Source organism: Leopardus geoffroyi, chromosome C2 (genome assembly GCF_018350155.1).
Source record: "Leopardus geoffroyi isolate Oge1 chromosome C2, O.geoffroyi_Oge1_pat1.0, whole genome shotgun sequence".
In the NCBI taxonomy this organism is placed as follows: Eukaryota; Metazoa; Chordata; class Mammalia; order Carnivora; family Felidae; genus Leopardus; species Leopardus geoffroyi.
Genome location: NC_059333.1, coordinates 134,854,300 through 134,875,077, shown reverse-complemented (window position 1 = coordinate 134,875,077; position 20,778 = coordinate 134,854,300). Strand labels below are relative to the sequence as shown.

The 20,778-nt window shown below is 35.0% G+C and overlaps 1 protein-coding gene across 16 annotated transcripts in view; it reads left to right on the top strand.

Moving 5' to 3' along the window:
* Positions 1 to 20,778, top strand: part of TBC1D5 (TBC1 domain family member 5) — a 539,941-nt gene that overhangs the window by 129,093 nt on the left and 390,070 nt on the right. For 8 of the 16 annotated variants that reach the window (XM_045503738.1, XM_045503732.1, XM_045503735.1 and 5 more), the window contains one exon: positions 9,666 to 9,865. The exons of the other annotated variants lie outside the window; for them this stretch is intronic. The gene's annotated coding sequence lies outside the window, so the exon portion shown is untranslated. The remainder of the gene's footprint in view (positions 1 to 9,665; positions 9,866 to 20,778) is intronic. 16 annotated transcript variants of the gene reach the window in all.

The following is a 20,778-nucleotide window of genomic DNA, read 5'->3' as shown; positions in this document are numbered from 1 at the left end:
AGAGAGAGAGAGAGCATGGTGCACACATGGGCAGGGGAGGGACGGAGAGAGAAGGAGAGAGAGAATTCCAAACAGGCTTTGTGTTGTCAGTACAGAGCCCCACACGGGGCTCCATCTCATGAGCCACGAGATCATGACCTGAGCTGAGATCAAGAGCCAGAGGCTTAACTGACTGAGCCACCCAGGTGCCCCCAACAAGCCTTTTTAAAATTTGTGCTTGTAAGGAGTGTGGTAGTTAATCATACATTTACTGTCACATCTCCTATCTGTTAGCTTGGATGAGATAAATTAATATAAAGATAAACACAAAAGACTTTGAGTATCATTTCTTATAAGATTGTCTTTGGGCAGTTTTTTTTTTTTTTTTTTAATGTCCTATAAGATTTCGGTGCCTTATTTGGGTTTCTGTCCTTGGAGAGTAATAGCCAGTTGCTTGCTGAATTTCCAGCATTCAAAATAGAAAACAGTAGTTTTTTGAAATAACTTTGTAATCCTTCTGGTTATAAAACCAAAAGTTTTGGTATACTGCATTTATTATATTTATGATTTTCCTCTTTTCATTTTACCAACTTACAATCTTTTAACCTCAGCAGTTTTCTTATGGGATTTTGAATATTTTTAGTTTTATACATCATATTGCAATATTAGACCATAGTAATCATTTTGCCTGGAATCTTTAAATATTTTTAAAGTGGTTTGAAGAATACATTTAAAAAGTTATCCTTCTGAGTAGCAAAAGTAAATTAATTTACTGCTGTTTTATTGAGTTAGGATACCGAAAGCACTAATACAGGTGTGATCTTTTGGTATTTATATTGTTGGAGTGTTACTACTGAGCGAGTAACCTTATGCAAACTTTAAAATTCAGCTGGATTATTTATACCTGTTAGTTGCTCGAAGTGAGATATTAGGTGAATCATAGAGACCACAATTTGGCAACTTTTAAAAGAGAGTTACAATTGGAGACACTTCTAGGCTTCCAGCAGTGTTGTTTAGAATCTAGGAAATTAAAAAAAAAAAGTCTCAAGTAGTTATGGAATTAGTTGTGAGTTTAGAAACTTCATGTTAACTCTTAAAAACTGAGAACAAACTGAGGGTTGATGGGGGGTGGGAGGGAGGGGAGGGTGGGTGATGGTTATTGAAGCATCTTTTGGGATGAGCACTGGGTGTTGTATGGAAACCAATTTGACAATAAATTTTCATAGATTAAAAAAAATAAAAAGAAGAAAGAAATAAGAAACTTCATGTTAGTAAGCAAATTCAAATTACTTAATCTTATAAAAGTTAACAAAAATAAAATTGAGATATTTCATTCATTTTTTTATTCACAGAGAAACATACATTTTTAGGGGTACGAGGTACTGAGATAGCTATAGATATGAAGTGATATAGTATGTGCTTTTTCTCTTAACTTTTTTCTTACTCCTTCCTCTCCTACTTTTTTTTAGTCCTTTCATAGTATAAACATTTTGCCTAACTCCTAAATTAGAAACCTTGGAAATTTACTAAGTTTATTTCTCTTCTTCCATTTTTATGTCTAGGTGCCACCATTTTTTTCTCATATTCTTTGTCAGTCCTCCCATTTCTGAAGCTACTATGCCAGTTTCATTGCTAGTACTCTACACCACCACTGGAATTATCTTTCAAAAATACCAAGTGCCTGATAATTGATTCAGCCATTTTTCTATGCTGCTAATGATCACCAACATTATCCAGTTTAGATTTCCTTTATTTCTTTTTGAGAAGAAGCTAATAGGTAGAGAGATCAATAAAGGAACAGTAGTTTGGTAGTGAAGTAAGTGATGGGAAAGTCATGAGCCATGCAGCAGAAAAAATAAATCTTAAATAATTGAGTCCTTTGTAGAGCTAACTTATTATCTGTTCTCTTTCTTATTATAATTAGTTTCGTCCACTTCTGTTTTCTGAGAATTAAAGCTTCCCCAGAATTCTAGAATATTTTCACAGACTTTCCTCCAGCATAATCAAGTATGGTTTGAGTTTTTCTTTTTGCATAGTTTGAACAGGATAAATTACAGCGTTCATGGATAAAAGGTGACAGGTAATGTTATAAAAAGGCAACAGATTAAAAAAAGGAACTCTGAAACAAATGGAATAACATAAGGAGGAGTAGTTAATGAGATGTGGAATAATTTAATTAGTCTGGAACTGAGAATTTAGAATACAAAATAAAATTATGGACAATGCTTAAACTTTCAGCTTATTTAATCTAAAATAATTTCTTCAAAAATCTTATTTTCATGTTAGTTACAGGAACACACTTAAAAGAAGGGAGCACTTTAATTACAAATATGTTTACTTCCTTATTGTACTGTGGAAGATGTGTACTTTGAAAAGTCCCATGCCTTATGTCTGCCAGAGGAAATGGATGAAGACTAAAGCTTAATGGAATTTTTCATCTCATGGAGTCAGGTTGAATCTGCAGCTCTCTTAGGGAAACCACAGTTCCTGGAATTTTCTAACTTTTCTCAGGGCATTTAGACTGATCTTCAGGATTGGAATGAACCCCAAGTTCCCAAAGCAACTCTCAGAATTGACTGGCTTCTTTTGGTTTATTTGTATATACAGAGTGATTGAGACCGATCTGTTTCTTATTCTAAAGCTAAATCAAACTTGGTACTTAGAGCTTGGTTCTAAATGAATCCTAAATGTAACCAAGATTTGGGAAGAAAAGTTATCTTGTTGGCACCAAGAGAAATAGTAGAAGATATAATCTTTAAATCACAAAAAGTTATTTTCTTGCACTGTATATACATTGGTTTCTGTCTTGCCTGGAGCTTCTGGTAGTGTGGGATCTAACTTGGTACCGACTGTGGTTAGTGAAAATGAGCATGACTGTGAGAAAATAATGTTATATACTGTTTCAAGATGACGAGTCATTTAGGAAGCAAAGATATGCTTTATTATTAGAACAATGTGGAAGCATTTCATTTACCATAAAAGACAGAAAGAAAGATTTATATTGTGTCAGTACTTTCGGGATTTTTGGCTGTGTAAAGGTTTATAGAGTTAAGGGATTTCATGAACAGAGTGAGTAATGGTCAGGTAAATCACACTTAATATAGCCTTTAAATTAATATAGCATGTTATAATGGTTAAGACCATGTGGCCTCTGGGTTCCAATCACATGGATTCAAATCCCAGCTTTACCAGTTGTTAATGATAAGATCTTGGGCAAGTTAGTGTGCTCAAGCTCCTCTTAGCTTTTTTAAATTTTTAAATTTTTGTTATTTTGAGAGAGAGAGACACCGCATGTGCTGAAGAGCACAAGTCAGGGAGGGGTAGAGAGAGGGGGAGAGAGAATCCCAAGCAGGCTCAGCGCTGTCATTGCAGAACCTGAGGATGAGCTCGATCCCATGACTGTGAAATCATGAGCTGAGCTGAAATCAAGAGTCAGATACTTAACTGACTGAGCCACCCAGGTGCCCCTGTTTTTTGTTTGTTTGTTTGTTTGTTTGTTTTAAGTGGGAGTGGTTAGGGTGGAGGTGAGGAGACATTAAATGAGATATACCATGTAAATAGCAGCAGCACAGTATAGTAGTAATGTTATTGTTACTGAAGTTCTTTTTCAAGCAACTTTTATTATCTTTAGTTTTCTATTCCCTATCATGGTCCTGATGTAAATCACGGGATCAAAAACAGAAACCTGAATGGGTATTTTCTTTGAGTCATAAAAACACAAGGAGATATTATGTCATCAACTTAAAATTTTAACTGCCCATATTTAGCTTCACAGATATGTCTTAACAACATCCATCTTGAAATTTCAAAATAAAAAAAATTAAATTCAGTTAGCCTTGGATGAAAGTTTGGAGTTTTGGAATTTGTTATTTGAGAGAGAGAGAGAGAGAGAGAGAGAGAGAATGTGCACACAAGTTGGGGAGAGGGGCAGAGGGAGGGGAAGGAGGGAGGGGGGGAGAGAGAGAATGTGCACACAAGTTGGGGAGAGGGGCAGAGGGAGGGGAAGGAGGGAGGGAGGGAGGGAGAGAGAGAGAGAGAGAGAGAGAGAGAGAGAACACGAGAACACATCTCAAGCAGGCTCTATGCTAAGCATGGAGCCTGATGTGGGACTTGATTCCATGACTCTGAGATCATGACTTGAACCAAAATCAAGAATTGGATGCTCCACTGACTGAGCCACACATGTGCCCCATGGAATTTGTTAGAACCTTTAGGTCACTAGAATGTTGTTAAGGCAGCCCTGACTCAGGGCACCAGTAGGTCAAGTTGATGGGAGCCGCTGGGACAATGATTGGAATATATGCTTCCACAGTGACAGCTGTGGTTCATGTAGAACCACAGATAGAAAGATAGACATACTTTCATTTTTAAGTGATCTGAAGTGTCTGGAAATAGAGTAGACATTTTCTTTTTTGAATGCTGCTTTGGTACCAGTATGTATTAGTTTTCATTGGTGTCACTTGACAGGGTTACATGTAATCTCGTTATCCATTTTTTGAATAACTATTACTGTATTAGACCCTCTTACATAAGTACAGGATTCTTTAATCAAATATATATATATTTTTTTCACCAAAGGTTAACTTTTGTGACAAAATGTTCTTTATGAACCATTCATCTCCTTTAAACATTCCTATGTCTTTTGACATATATATCCCTAGATGACTTAGTTTTAATCATAAGACTAAAATATATATTAAGGAAAATAAGTTTTGATGGAGGCATTTTATGTATCGTTAAAACTACTTTTGTTTTATTATCCCTCTTTCCATTGGGAAGGAACCTTGACAGTAGTTGTTAAGAAAAATATCTGAAATGTTTATATTAAGTTGGGTACAATTTAATTGGACTAAAAAAATATATATGTTTAACAAATAATTTAAAAAACACATGCTAAAGAATGGAAAGTGGTTGCTGTAGGTAGATATCTTTTAGAAAGCTTGAAGGGGCATCTTTTCCATTTCTGTGTCAGAATCCTTGAGAAGATCTGCTTGGCAGTCTCCATTTTTAAGAAGATTCTCAGGGGGTGCCTAGATGGCTTGGTTGGTTAAGCGTCTGACTCTTGACTTCAGGTCAAGTCATGATCTCACTGGTTCATGAGATCGAGCCTCAAGGCGGGCTCTGTGCTGACAGCACGGAGCCTGCTTGGGGTTCTCTCTCTCCCTTCCTCTCTTTGCCCCTCTCTCATGCATGCGCACACACACTCTCTCTCAAAATAAATAAATAAACTTAAAAAAAACCTCTCAGGTGATTTTTATGCATTGTAATGTTTTAGAAACATTGCTGAACTCTCCACCTACAGCTTTTATCATATTAGCATCTGCTCTTTTGATGGAAACTACTCTTCCTCCATGAGGGGAAGAACAAGGATGAACCGAGGTACTGTACCTGATGACCTGCCCTGACCTATGCTGTGAAATTTCCCAAACTTTCAGTGTCAGCCTTAGTTTCTGCTCTAAGCCCTCTCTCAACTGTGGCTCCTGTGGTGACGGATCATGTGAATGGTGATACACACTTTATATGTTCCCTGAAGTGTCAGTATTTCCTAGCAAGGTAGGAATTGCAGATGAGGATATTTAAGAGAGCTTAAGTGGTCTTCTGGGGCCAGGTTTGAAACTGAGGTAAATTTATTTTAAAGATCGATACCTGCTACCCTCCTTTTTAGTGGAAAGAAAATGGGCTGTGGATTCAGATATGCTTGGGTTGGAAGTGTGCCTCTCTCATTTATTGGCTTTACTAGCAACTCTTAACACTTCCCTAACTTCGGTGTCTGCATCTAAAAAGTAGGCTCAATAATTGTTCAATTCTAAGGTTATTGTGAGGATTAATGACCTGATGCACATTTTTAGAATGCTTCAGCATATTTTTAATAGTTTTTAACCCAAGTAGGCATTTCAGTAAATGATGACTATTATTTAGTAACTTAAGATAAGGCATATATGCCTTATGAAGTTAACCATTTACAAGCTATATGATTTTGTCACATTATGAAGTATATATTTTTTTCTGTTCCAATGTGGTATGATAGCTAGAAACAAGGAAGATACAACATGTGCGTAGGGAATTTTTCAGGGGGGAAAAGCAATGTAGGTGCCTTTTTTGTTGTTGTTGCTACCCATATCCTAGTAAGTTCTAAATTTGATTCTAGCCCAGACCTTTCTTAAATCTCCAGACTATTATAGCTCTGATGTGTACATTGAAATCCCTGCAAGACATCTCCAACAGGTAATCCTTTAATATGCCCTAGTGTAATTTGGTCTCTTTCTTCCAACAGCAGATCTTCTTCCAGGTTTCCTTATATCACTGAACGGAATTGTTATCCAACTTCATTCTCCACAAAATTGAATCTTTCACCAAATTCTTCTGTTAGCCCATAAATCTTCCTGCCTTCTCTCCGCATCTTTACCGCCACCACTTTAGTCTAATCTGTCACCTCACACCTAACTCCTCCCCTTTACCTTTCTTGCTCGTCTCCGTAACTCAGCCAAATTTGGTAATTTTTCAATGTGTAATTGATTGATACTATATTTAAAACCCTGTGGTAATTTTGCCTTATTGACTTCTTCTGCCCCATTTTGTCTCACATATGTTCCCTCTCTAGCTGTGACTGGCCCTTCTGCTTCTCTTTCTTGACTCAGAATGTGCTTTTCTCATAATGCTTTGAGACCTTAGTACTTGCTGTTCCTAGACTGCCCCATACTTTTCAGATCTCATCTTAAGTAGTCTTTAGGTCTTTGTTGACCTCTGGGCTAAATCAAATCTCCTGTTATTAAATCTCATGGCTTACCCCTTCCCCTGTTTTTAATAGTGTTGATCTCTGTTTACAGTTACGTATTTGCATCGTTATTGGATACTGTCTGATATCCCAAGTAAAATGTAAGTTCTATGAGGGTTGAGAATTTCCGTGTTTACAAAGGCCTAGAACAGCCCTGACAACAGATGAGAAGTAATAAATGACTGCCTGAAATACATAACTAGGCAATTAAAATACAAAGTGTTTAATTCTAAAGTGAGGTAAGTACAGATGGAGTCACAGTGTTGGCATATTAAACATTGTTATTTGGGAATACTTTAGTTATTGTAGCATTTGTTTGATCAGCCTCTAATTTTACTTTTTCTATTAAAAATAAAGATAAGTAGTATTTTGAATTTTAAATTTCCCAGTACAGATTAAGATCTTTCAGAAGTTGATGGTACTTGAATGTAGCTTCAGAGTCACAACTTCCCCCTTTCCTCACATCTGCACAGGATTCGGAAGCTTACAATTCAAAAACATATAGCTGGTTACATACTTCTTGACGCTTACCATATGGAACGTGTTCATGTATGTTTGTTGCCTATGGGATAACAATTTTAAAATGCTACCAGAATTTTCAAAGTCAAATAATCATAGATTTTATAGTAGGTTTCTCAGCTTTTATAAAAATTAAAAAGGAACCAAGAAGATTAATATAATATTGGAATTAAGCTTCTGTGTTGCTCGTTGGTATTTGGACTTCAAGTTAAGTGCATGACTGTTGTTGGCAGCTTGAACTTTTATTCTGAAAACTCTTAAGACTTTAGTATTTTCTTGGAAGTTGGTTTAGTACTGTTTTTTACATTTTAAAATTAGTGCTTTGAATAAGATTTTGGTTTCCATCTCTCCTGAATTCTCCCTAGGAGTGCACAACGTCAAAAATAAAGAGGCACAGTCAGCAGAAAAACGAGGTGGTCTGAGCATTTATGCGTTAAATATGCATGTTAATTAGGAAAAAAATTAGAAAAATATGAAAACAGATGTTACATAAATTATTGCAGTCCCAGGGCAGCAGTAACTTATACACTGACAATAATTTTTATATGTGCATGTGTATGTCTATTTCTAGATTTTCTCAATATTTATGCAATTCCATAGAGGATAACTAGAAAAAGAACTGGTATATCCTTTCAGTGAGACTAATGGTAAACATTTTCTCTGCATATAGATGGCTGAAGAAGTCTAGTTTCATACAGTATTACTGTAGAGATAAAGCCTCCGTTAGCTAACTCTGCCTTGTAGGTCTTTTCTCCTTTTTGGTTTCTCTGATGGTATGCCAATAAAATATTTCATTGGATATATCCTGTCAGAGCAAGAAAGTAAATGACTTTCGGAGCAATGTATGACATGTAGAATTGATCTGAGTGTAAAGTATGTATTTAGAAATAAAACAAATTATAACTACTCAGGATACTGATTATATTAGCAGTTTTTCTTTGGTTGTGAATAGCCATTATGAAGTAATAGCCATCATTCTCTGAATAGTATTGACACAGTAGTGTGACAATATAGATTAACTATTATATAAACACACATTTGTGAAATACACATATATTGGAATAGTTGAAAGATATTTGAATGTCCTTCATTCTAAAGAGCCACCCATAGAATAAAAATGGTCTGTATTTTTACAAAGGAAAGATAAGAAATGGAGACATGTAGCAATTTTTAGCTCAACCATACAGAAAAAGCATGTGACTATATTACTGTCCAAGGAGGTGTAGACTGTATTTAGGTATCTTTCACACATATATTGTATAATTTAGAAATGAATTGTTGGTAATTTTTCAGATAAGATTGAAAGTTAAAATAAGGAAATGCTACATCAGAACATAATAAATCATTCTCTTTATCAAACAAACAGAACATGAATTGTATTCAATACAAGAGCATAAAAGTTTCTGGACATCTGTTTAGAGGTCAATGCCACGTTCATCTGTTCTTTACAAATCATACTTTGTTACTTGGTTTTAATAGCATATGATGCTAAAATGTGTTTTAAATAATTTCTTTTGAATCTCAGTAGGTTTCAGTTATATCTATTGTCATAATGCTTTTCAGTTCTGTGGTATTGATTTATGTTTCACATTATAGTACCTAATTACTTTTGTCCTTTTGTACATATGTTGAGCTACTAATAAGTTCTAACAGGTTATAGGGAGTAAACTATATAGAATGAAATCTAGAGGAAAGTGATAGTAATGTTTAGTAATTTGATATTATTATTAAGAGGTTCTTTACTTACGTTAGATAGCAATTTAAGAAAGTCAGTTGTCATTCTTGCAGATTTCATGTAGATTGTATCTGTGTCATATGACTTACGGAAGAATATTAATTACAGGTGATAAGACATTTTTCTTTTTCTTTAAGCAAAAAAGCTAGGGAAATTACTTTTTACATCACAAATAATATTTGTTGCACTGATACATCAGTATTTGAATTTGACATTTTATTAATGTTTGGAATCGCTTTCAAGGGAATTTTTCCCCATGTTTGTTTTCAAATGGCAGTTTTCCATTTTTTTATTCTTTGTAATTTTAGTACTTGGTATTATTTTACTATGTATTAGAATAGTGTGTTGTTTATTATTTCAACACTTTCATGTCAATGAAATGAAGTTGTAACGTGATTTGTTTCATATGGAGGTGTTTTAGATTTAAAGTTTTTGTAGTACCATTTATTTTAAGTAAAATAAAATGGCTTCCTTTCTTCCAGAAGTTAAAATAGATGATAGAAAGAGTGATTAGTGAGTAGGCTAACACTTGTCGTCCAAAAGCTTAAAATAGTATGACCTAAATTTTTTCAGCTTGCCTTTTTATTGTTTGCTTTGGTTCAGGGTTCCTTTTGGGATAGGAATGTGTGAGGCTATTTTATTTATTTATTTTTCTAGGTATTTGCTTCTCTGTCAGAAGCTTGGTTGAGGGAAAACTCAAGTGATCTCTATTTCTTCATTCTTCTTTGCTTCCTGTTTGCCAACCAAGACTTGTATTTGGAGAACTCTGTTGTACTGAACCTGAAGTCATCTTCTGATTAGAGCATGCATTTTCAGGTGTCAGTTAGATTTCTGGATCAGTAAAGGTCTCCTGAAAGGTAAGCATATATTTATTCAAAATGTACCTTTAAAAATTGAATGCTATCAGTATCTGTCTTAGTCTCTGGGCTGCTGTAACAAAAATTCCATAGACTTGGTGACCTACAAACAGCAGAAATTTATTTGTAACAATTCTCACAGTCTTCACAGAGACTGAGAAGTCCAAGATAAAGGTGCCAGCAGATGCAGTGCTTGATTCACAGACCACCATCTTCTTTGTGTGTCCTCACATGGTGGAAGGAGTGAGAAACCTCTCTAAGGTCTCTTCTTATAAGGACACTAATCCTATTCATGAGGGTTCCACCTGTCATAGACTCTGGGTCTGGAGTCCTCTCTTGTCCAGCAAGAAAGTGGGATGCAGGACTAAAAATGCGAGAGAGGCTAATGTCCTGGGAGGAGACAAAAGTCCCCAGTAAGAGTCCTTGCTCTGTTTTTATGAGGATCAGAAGGCTTACAAGTGTGATGGACATGCACAAAGAGACAACGAAACCATGAACATGAACTCATGGGTGGGGGGAGGGGAAGAAGGTTTTGGAGATACATGGTGTTAGAGGTTTGGGTAAATACAAAACAAAATCTGGGTGGAAGGTTGTTTACAGCAGAAGAGAGGCCCCACCTCTGTTTACCTAAACTGGCCTAGGGGACAAGAAAGCCTGAGCATGCTACCTCACTGTCAGCTAGGCATCTTTCTTTTGCTAATTAGCTCTGCTCTGGGCAACTTTGCCCCACTGTGGTCTGTAGCCCTATTTACCTGTTTACCTAATTTGGTCCTTCCTTCCTGTGAAAGCAGCTTTCTGCTATACTAAGTTAGGGGGCCTTTCTGCCCTGAATATCTAATCTTGTTTACCTCATCTTGGATGTTTTCTTCCTGAGATTCCCTGTTCTTATACCTTTGTCCTATACTGGGGGCCTTTGCCCCATTTACCTAATGTTATTTACCTAAGCTTGTTTACCCAAACTTGGGTATGTATATCCTATGACTTTCTATTTCTTTATGCCTTGTTAACTCATCCCTGCAAGCTCAGGGAATTCCTAAGCTTATTCCACATCTCCACCCTTATAATCTATATTCCCATTTCATCGTGTATTCCCATTACATTGGGAATTAAGATTTCAACATGTGAGTTTTGGGGGGGGCCATAAACACTTATCAATAAAATATCCTTATTATAGTAATATGTTCTGTAGATTCATTTGTGTGTGTGTGTGTGTGTGTGTGTGCGCGCGCGCACGTGCGCACGTGTTTACACAATCTGCCAGATTTAGATTGTAGGCTTTTTCAGGGAATGATGTTGTTCTCTAACAGTTACTCAGAGTTCCCTGATTACTTTCTTTCCACTTCTTACATCTATCTAGTCATCAGTTTCCAATCTTTTCCTTACCCTTTCCCTTATTGTTTTCCTTCTCCTTTAACTGAGCCTTCATAGGGGGCCTTAAAAAATGTTTTCCTGCCAGCGTACTTTTAGCACATTCCATATAGAAGGCTTTTTGGTATCCATATCTCTTTCTGTCCCCCTCCCCGCCACCTTCATTAAATTTGTTAAAGGAGTAGCAAAACTAGAATTATTGAACTTAGAGTTGAAGGTGTCTCAGATAGGAGGAATTCACATTTATTTTAACACAACCATTGTAAGGAATAAAATTTACGTTTATGAGCCAATTTCCACAGGCATAAATGTACCAATGAAAGTGAAACAAAAGCTGAAATAGTTTTTACCCTAGCTACCTGAAATGTGTGCAGTGCTCTATTCTATTCTAATCTTTGTATATTTCTCTTACTACATGCTGCTTCCCATAACTAAATTTATCTCCCTGTCTAGTAACGGATTGCCTTTGCAATTTCAGAAACCATACTTTACATCACCTGTGTGTAAATCATCACCTGTGATACTTTACATCACTTGCTCATGACTGACTCATTGGGAAGTAAATGGAATCCATTTGTTTTCTATCTCAGTCAAGCTGCCCTTTATCTGTCTTCTCCATGCTTCTCATCTCTCTCTCTATTCACTATAAGCTATCACATGTTGTGGTCAAAAAGCTGGGTAACTGCTGGGAAACACCAAAGCACTTAGTTGGTTCTTGTATAGTGAGAACACAGGTACAAATGGTCATATCTCAAAATTTGAAGAAGGGATAAACCTTAGATAGAACCATCCCTTATAGTTAAGTATATATTTCTTTATTCTCTTCTTGCTTGTTCTCTCTATGTAAATTGTATGTGCATGCTAATGCCCTCAAATCATTCTGGGTTTAACACATTTTTAACTTTTTAAGTCCTGTATATCAGCTTAGAATAACCCAGATCCTTTTGCAAAGTGATCTCTTTCAGTACCCCTTCCCACCACATTTATCGTTTTTGTCCTTTAAAAAATTGCAAGCATTTTTTTCTGATTATAAAAGTAAAAGCTGTGGTAGAAAGGATGGAATATATAGAAAAGTAAAAACATGATAAAAATTATCCCTAATCAAATGCAGAAAAAGAAATTCTAAGAGAGAAGTTCATAGTGGAAAATGTTAACAGTAAGAAAAAAGAAAGAGCTCAAATAACTATATGCCTAAAGGAACTAGAAAGAGAACAAACTAGGCCGTAAGGTAAGAGAATAACAAAGAGCAAAAATAAATGAAAATGAGACAAACATGACAAGAGAAAATATCAGTGGAAGTAAGAGCTATTTTTTCCAAAATACAGACAAAACTAGCTACATGTCAAACAAACAAACAAAAAAAAGACTCAAAAGATAAAATTAGAAATGAAAGAGGAGATATTATAACTGACACCATAGAAATACAAAGATCAGGGGTGCCTGGGTGGCTCAGTCATTTGAGTGTCCGACTTTGGATCAGGTCATGATCTCACAGTTTGTGAGTTTGAGCCCCACATTGGGCTCTGTGCTGACAGTGTGGAGCCTGGATCCCGTTTTGAGTTCTGTGTCTGCCTCTGTCTTTGTGCCTCCCCTGCTCGTGCTCTGTTTCTCTCTTTCTCAAAAGCAAATAAACATTAAAAAAAGAAAAGAAAAGAAATATAAAGATCATAAGAGACTACTGTGAACAATTATACACCAAAGAATTAGGCACCTGGAAGAACAGAGAAATTCCTGAAAACTTACAACTTACCAAGGCTAAATCATGTCAAATAGAAAATTCGAACAGACCAATCACTAGTAAGGAGATTGAGTAATCAAAAACCTCCCAAGAAAGAAGAGTACAGGACCTGATGCCTTCACAGGTGAATTCTACCAAACATTTAAAGTAGAATTAATGCCATTCCTTTTCAAACTCTTCCAAAAAATAGAAGAGGAGGGAGTACAGTTGACTCTTAAACAACATAGATTCGAACTAATGTGGATTCACTTTTATGTGGATTTTTTTGATAAATATAATATTGTACATGTGTTTTATCTTAATGATTTTCTTAATAACAATTTCTTTCCTCTCTCTTTGTTGTAAGAATATAGTATATAGTACTTATAAATATAAAATATGTGTTAATTGACTGTTCGTGTTATTGGTAAAGCTTCCAGTCAGTAGTAGGCTAGTAGTAAAGTTTTTGGGGAGTCAAAAGTTATCCATGGATTTTCAACTGCATGAGGTGCCAATGTGCCCAACCTCCACATTGTTTTAAGAGTCAGCTGTATTTCCAAAGCCATTTTATGAGGCCAATATTACCCTGACACCAAAACTGGATAAGGATGCTACAATGGAAGAAAATTACAGGCCAACATTCCTGATAAATGTAGATGCAAAACTCTTGTACAAACTGAACAGAAGTAAATTCAACAGTCCCTTAAAACGGTCATATACCATGATCAAGTGGGATTTATTCCAGGGAAGCAAGGATGGTTCCAACATCCACAAATCAGTCAATGTGATATACCACATTAATAAAATGAAGGACAAAAATCAAATGATAATCTCAGTAGATGCAGAAAAAGCGTTTGACCAAATTCAACATTCATTTATGATAAAAACTGCCAACAAAGTGAGTGTAGAGGGAATGTACCTCAACATGATAAAGGCAGTATATGACAGGTCCACAGCTTACATCATACTGAATGGTGAAAGCTGAAAGCTTTTCTTCTAGGATCAGAAATAAGACAAGAATGGCCAAACTTGCCTTTTCCCCCCTTTGCAAGGACCTAACTGTTCTTTACTTGGATTTTTCATCAGAGTTATTTTTGCAGTGAGTAATTATGATGGATGAGGTAATGTCCCCTATATACAAAGAGCCAGTCTCATCATTTTTATTTGACATAGTACTGGAAATCCTGGTGAGATCTGGCAAGAAAAAGAAATAAAAGGTATTCAATTTGGATAAAATGATATTTGGTGATAAAATAATATTTTTGTAAGGTTATCTACTGCCTTTGAAGATATATCTCACATATCCTGGACTTTTATGAACCAGTAAACCAGAGCTTCCTGGGCCTTTTGCTGAAGTGTCATTCTCAGATTTCTTTTCATTATATTGCTGGATTTGCTCCAATATTGCCTGGATCTCATTGTCATCTTTATTCCTAGGTTTCCTTTAAGTAAATTTTCAGAAGGTTAAATGGTGAAAGGTGTATTTTCTGACTTGAGCATATTAGATAATTTTTTATTGTTTTTATAAAATATTTTTCTTTAATTCTCACAGTTGATCATTTTGCTGGGTATTTCTAGATTTAAAATGATTTTTCTCAAAACATCAAAGACTTAATCTTTTTCTGCCATCCATTGTTCCTCCTGAGAACTTTGAAGCTGCTGTCACTGAAAAGTGTTCTAGGTGATACCACAGTGAAAACAAAATAGAGATAATTCTTAATTTCATTAAGCTTGAGTTTTAAGGTAGAGAAGTCCACAAGAAGCAAGATAAATGCGTTAAATATATAGTAGGTTAGATGGTTGTGCTATGAAGGCAAGAGTTGCAAAGGCTCTGATGTGAGAATATTGCTTATGTGTTCACAGAACAGAGTGGTCAGTGAGGCTGTAGCAAAGTGAGGTGAGAGGAGTAGCAATTAAACTGTAGAGGAATCTGGGAATTATCATCTGGTTTATTGTTTAAAAGAATTACAGTTAATTTAAAATCAATTAACAATTGGGGTGCCTGGGTGAATTAGTTGGTTAAGCCTCTGACTCTTGATTCCAGCTCAAGTCATGATCTCATGGTTTGTGAGTTCTAGCCCCACAACTGCTTGGGATTCTTTCTCTCTCTCCTTCCCCTACTTGTGTGCTCTCTCTCTCTCTTTCAAAAATAAATAAACATCTAAAAAAGTTTTAAAAACCAATAATTTTAAGGGAGCAAGGTAGAAGCAGAAGGACCATGCAGAAGGTTAGAGCTGAGAGATGATTGTGGTTTGAACAACAGGATTTCCTGATGGATTAGATTTGAACTCTGAGAGAAAGAAGAGTCAAGAATGACTCCAGTAATGTTTTGGTCTAAATAATAGGAGAGATGGAGTTTCATTTGATGAAGAAGGGGAAGATTATACAGGCTGTGTGTTAAGGGGTTTGGGGGAAGGCCAGGAATTTGGTTTTAAACATGTTGAGTTAGAGATGTTTATTATATATTCAAGTGGAAAGGTCAAGAGGACAGATAGACTGGACCAGAGTTCAGGTGAGAGGTCTGGGATAAAGGACCATGGAAGTTGTCAGTTATAGATGGTATTTTTAAAGAGTTATATTGACACAGTCCAGTAAATATAGCTAGAGGAAATTGAAGGTTCTAGCTTTGGAACACTTTAGGTAAACAGGTAAGGAAAAGTAGAATTAGTAGAGAAGTCCAGGGATGGAAAACCCAGTGAGGTAGGAGGAAAACTTCTTTGGCTTTCAGAATATCTGTAAGCTAATGAAGCTGGATGGTATAAATATTTGAAGAAAGGGAAATGATCATCTATGACAAATGTTGCTGAAAGATGAAGTTATGGACGAACTGAATTGACTGTTGGATTTAGCAATGGAAAGTCATTGGTGATTTCAGAAGAGTAGTTTCAGTAAAGGACAAAATCTGATTAGAGTGGGTTCAAGGGAGAGTGGAAGGAAAAACATGTGGCAGCTTAACAGCAAAGCTGAGGTCCAGACAGTTTTTGTTTTTGTTTTTGTTTTTTAAAGTAGAAGAGAAGCAGCATGCATCAATCAGTATTGAGAATGCTCCAATAAAGAGTTCCTTGGTCACTGAGCTGGAAGACATTTTGAGTAATACCTCCTGAAGATTCATCAATTCACTTGTGCACTTAGGACACCTCTACTGAGAGGATATTTGGTCTACTGTCACTTTACTTAGTACTCTGTCTTGGGGAGCATCCACTGTTATGGATGCAATAGAAATAAGATGACATGTGCCTCTTGTGACTTTATTTTGATTCCCTCTAAATGCAGGTTCTAGCTTATTGCATTACTTTTTAGGCAAGAATAAAAGTTCTCACATTTTCTTTTGATATGTACCCACGTTACATCCTTGTCCAATATGTGAAATATACTATTTTGTGGTGAGTCTGACCAGTACTTCATTGGCTGACTCTGAGAAGGGTCTTCAGGGAATTCTTTTTATAGGTGAATAGTTTAGGTGTTAAAGAGCACTCCTTCATCATATTCTTAGTTGCTTCCCTGTTAAAAACAAACAAACAAACAAACAAACAAAACTTTATTATTTAACATCATTTAATGTGTCTCCTTTCCTGGGCTTCAAGTATACATTTGCCCAGTGGGTTGCCATTTTGTCATCTGGGACTTGGTTTCTGGTTTAGGTTACTGACTTAAACCATTTGCAGTGACTTTCCCTTTTTAAGTGCAAAATTTTATGCAAAAATCTTAATGCAAAAACCCCAGCTGTCTCATTCTGACATGCTTGTATTCCTTTGCAAGGTAATAGTGATGCCCATCCTCAAACCTCTAATAGTTCTGAGTTAAACAAGACGAGCCATTGTCTCTGTGCGGTTTTATGATAGTGGCATATTTTGAGTAACACATAAGGATGGTTTTTAAATCCTATTCACTGAATTGAAAAACTTTAACTGGAGATGTTTGGGAACGTAGGGAGAGGGTCAAAGCGTAATTCTCTGTTTATAGACTCTAAAATGTCATCAGCTTTGAGAGTAGAATCAATCTGAATTCATCTCTTCATTTGATCAACAGATATTTATTAACTGTTTACCCTATGGCAGGTACTTTTAAATACATATGTCATTTTAAGATGTTTTCCTTTATGTTTTGCTTAAGTTTATTGTGAATATTTTTAGTTTTTGATATACATGTGCTGTACATTAACTCTCACCTTTTGATAATGGATAAACAGCCAACTCTAGATAGAAATGTGGAAAAGACAGAATCTGTTTCACATTCTCTTTATGTTACTCACTTTTAAAAAAGACTTAATGAACAGTGAAATTGACCAACAGTTTCACCTCCTCCTCTTTGCAGTTCTCCTAGTTTTTGTGGTACCTAGTAGACCTGAAAGAAGCGTCTCGGAAGGGAGAAGTAATATGACCATATAATCAGACAAATAGACAATGGATCCTTTATAATTGCGAGGTGGCCTCATTTCTATTTTACATAGAAATTTGAAGTCTTTACTTGAGGTTATTCCCATTTAGGTAGGAGTAGTCTGTGAACAGCTCACTCATTTAGAGAGGATTTTAAAGAAGTCTTTAATTTGTAATTATTTGACCGTTATTAAACCAACATTTCATTGTTGAGACAGGATAAGGTTTTAGTTATTAAAACTATGTGTTCAGGATATAAAAATGACATGAACTAATTTTGCCTCAACTTAAGAGTTACTTAATTTTTTCAATATATGTAGTGAGATATTGGCTGGATATTTTGAAAGCCTAAATTACTTGGAATGTATTTGAAACCTCTCTTCTTATGTACTTCTGTTCAAAATGTTACTTATTTTTGGATCATTTATAGTGTAGGCTTAAAGTTTGGAGTTTTACATTTTCAGTCTTATAAAGACTTATAAATATATTTATGTTCTATTCAAACTAAATCATTTTATCCACATAATAGTCATTCAGCTGTAGCTGTCTGGAATAAAATTTCTTGAAGTAGGTAGCCATTTTCCACATGAAATAACCATTTAAAAGTGCTTTTCATCTGATAGCATGTATTTTAATTTTTATAAATAGCACAGAACAATGGAAATATTTATGTAGCTAAGGGAGATTATCAGCTCCGGTTCAATAGTATGTTGTTTGGCATTAGTAGGCTGAGGATATTTTATAATTTTTAAAAAATACTTTTATTATTTTTATAAAATACATGTGCTCCTGTTATATCTAGTGTGTTAATCTAATTTCCTATCGTAGTCACCGATTAAAAGGAAATTGTGTACCAGTGGGGTTCTAAAACCTTGACATTATTTTAATCTGATAACAAATGGGTTTAAGTTCATGTTCTTTCAGTTGTTGGCAACAAATCTAAACCTGTATTTTTTGGATTTATGAGGATAAGTCCTGCTTTGGCAATCTTGTAGATCCTCCAGAGAATAGTTAAACAGTGATTAATCATTGTTTCTTCACTGAGTGTGCAGAAAAGAATGGAAAAGCTGCATTTCACACTTCTGAAGCAATTAATCCCCATGATCTTAGCCAGGTTTGTCTTGTAGATAAGTCGGGATACAAAACGGTACCTAATTTATCAATGTATGCATGCCATAAAGTATAAAACACACGATTTATTTCATATCATTTATAGTCAAATGTAAAAAAAGAGTGACTTTGCCATATCCAAGAGTGTTTCCTACATTACCTTCATATAAACTAAGTACCAGAGATTACAATGGGATTCCTGTTTATTGTGCACATCTGGTGCAGTCACTATGCATTTTCTCATTCACTTGCTGGCATTTTTAGTGATTGTGGCATAAATCACCTTGCTAATCAGAAACATAAGTGACGGGAAGTCATCTCCTTTTTTTGAACAATGGGAAAAAACATATGGCTTCTCAGACAGGACTTGGCTGTTATACTATTTATGTGGCATTATATTCTGTATTTAGAATTTCATATTAATTGCAGCGGTTTGATTGAAGGCATTGAATACGCAGGTTTGTGGTCAAAGTATTTGTTTTGTACCATTTTCAGAACAGACAGAAGAAGGTAAAATTAAATGCCTTGTATTAAAACATTTTTTTAATAAAAACTACTTTGGGACGAGTTTTTAAGGTTAAGATGAGTTAAAGAAAATACATATATTTTAAAATGTGTAGATGTTTCTATGGATGCATAGATATAATAATTACAAGGTTCAATTTAGTTTTCAATTATACCTCTTTCAAAACACTGCATGGATTAGAGTAAAAATTACTGTCCTGCAAGTGCTAAAATATAAATGACAGTAATTTGCTTTTCTAGTAGTAGTGTTTCAAGATGGGTTGCATTTTTAATGAATTATTAGTTATTAGTTGGAACCACTTCTGCGCATACTATAACTAAAAGATGAAGTAAAGCTTTGTAAGGTAGGAGAAATTTATACCTGCAGTCTTCAAAGTGGATTGGCTGCTATTTGTTATACAATGCTTGCTATAGATTTGAAGGTATTTTTCTTTTTCCTCAGTAGTCCCTTAATTCTCAAAAGGTAGTGACTATAACGGCCTTTCATCCTTACTTGGCTTTTTAATACCTAACTTCTTTATCACTTATCGCTTTCCATTTTCTTACTATTGAGTAGTAAGGAAAGATTTATTTGAATGTTTGCATTTCAAGTGAAAATGTATTTGTTCAGAGAACCTTACGTCTTTTACAGTTTGTTTTCTAGATTACATGTAACGATAAATTAGGCAAATTTTTAAACAAATATTTCAGAGCCTATTTATTCAAATGTGTGTTATTTCCTTTGAAGTAGTCCCTTTGGGAAAGATGTATACATAATCCATTAATCAAAGTATTTTAGGAATGTCTCTTTTTGAATTTTCTTCAGTGGAATTGATGTATAGCTGCCCAAAATGGATACTTTGAGGGGAGATAAGATTCATTTTGTGTATATATGTGCAAGTATTTTCGTTAAAAAAAAAATCAATCAATCATAATAGCTTGTGCTACAGACTGTATATATCTTGTAGATAATTGGACACTCTGCATAGAAATAGAGTTTTGAAAAACTGCCTGAATTTTAAATTAATGGTCACACCTACCCATTTTGTTTTAGACATCTTTTGTGATACCGTCTCAAGGACCACCTGCAGTCGAGTCCACAAATTGAATAAACGTGACATAAGGAGAGACTGTTTTTTTTCTGTTATCCTTGCTTGTTTAAAAAATGCCACCACCTAGATTCTCTAAGGTAGAGTGTGCTATTTTAAAAAATATATTTACAATTGAATTGAGACTTTTCTAGATTAAAATTACCCAGTCCTTAAAATTACCTGAAATTTATACCATACTGCCTCAGTTCTTGTCCATGTGTACTTTCTTCGTATTTCCTTCATGCCTTTAAAGCTTCCTCCTCCTCATTCCCCTGGTGTTTTTTTTTGTTTTGTTTTGTTTTTTAAGATTGAGATGCATTTGTTGTTTAGAACAATTTTAAAGTCATACAATTTTAAGCACGTATTTTTTTCTTCACCAAAATATAAAAATTATAGGAGGATAGGTTGTTAAAATCTAAGAAATATGCAATTTATAAGATGGCTAAAAGTACCCAAATAAGTGACGAAGAGTAAAGAGTTCTATTTTTAGTGAGTGAACACTTTGGAATTTGTTAGTAATGGAGCTTTGAGGAAAAATTTCTTATATAGAGTGCTTGATGGGAAAAATATATTAACCTAAAGCATTTGCTTATTCATCATGTTTATAAAGCCAGAAATTTAATTTCTAAATGTGTATCATTTTTTGAATGGAATTGAACTACTAGTAATGTTGATATTTATTGTACATTTTGTCTAAAATTTGCTTTTTCAGAGAATTTGAATTCTTTTTCCTATAGTCTGTTCTTT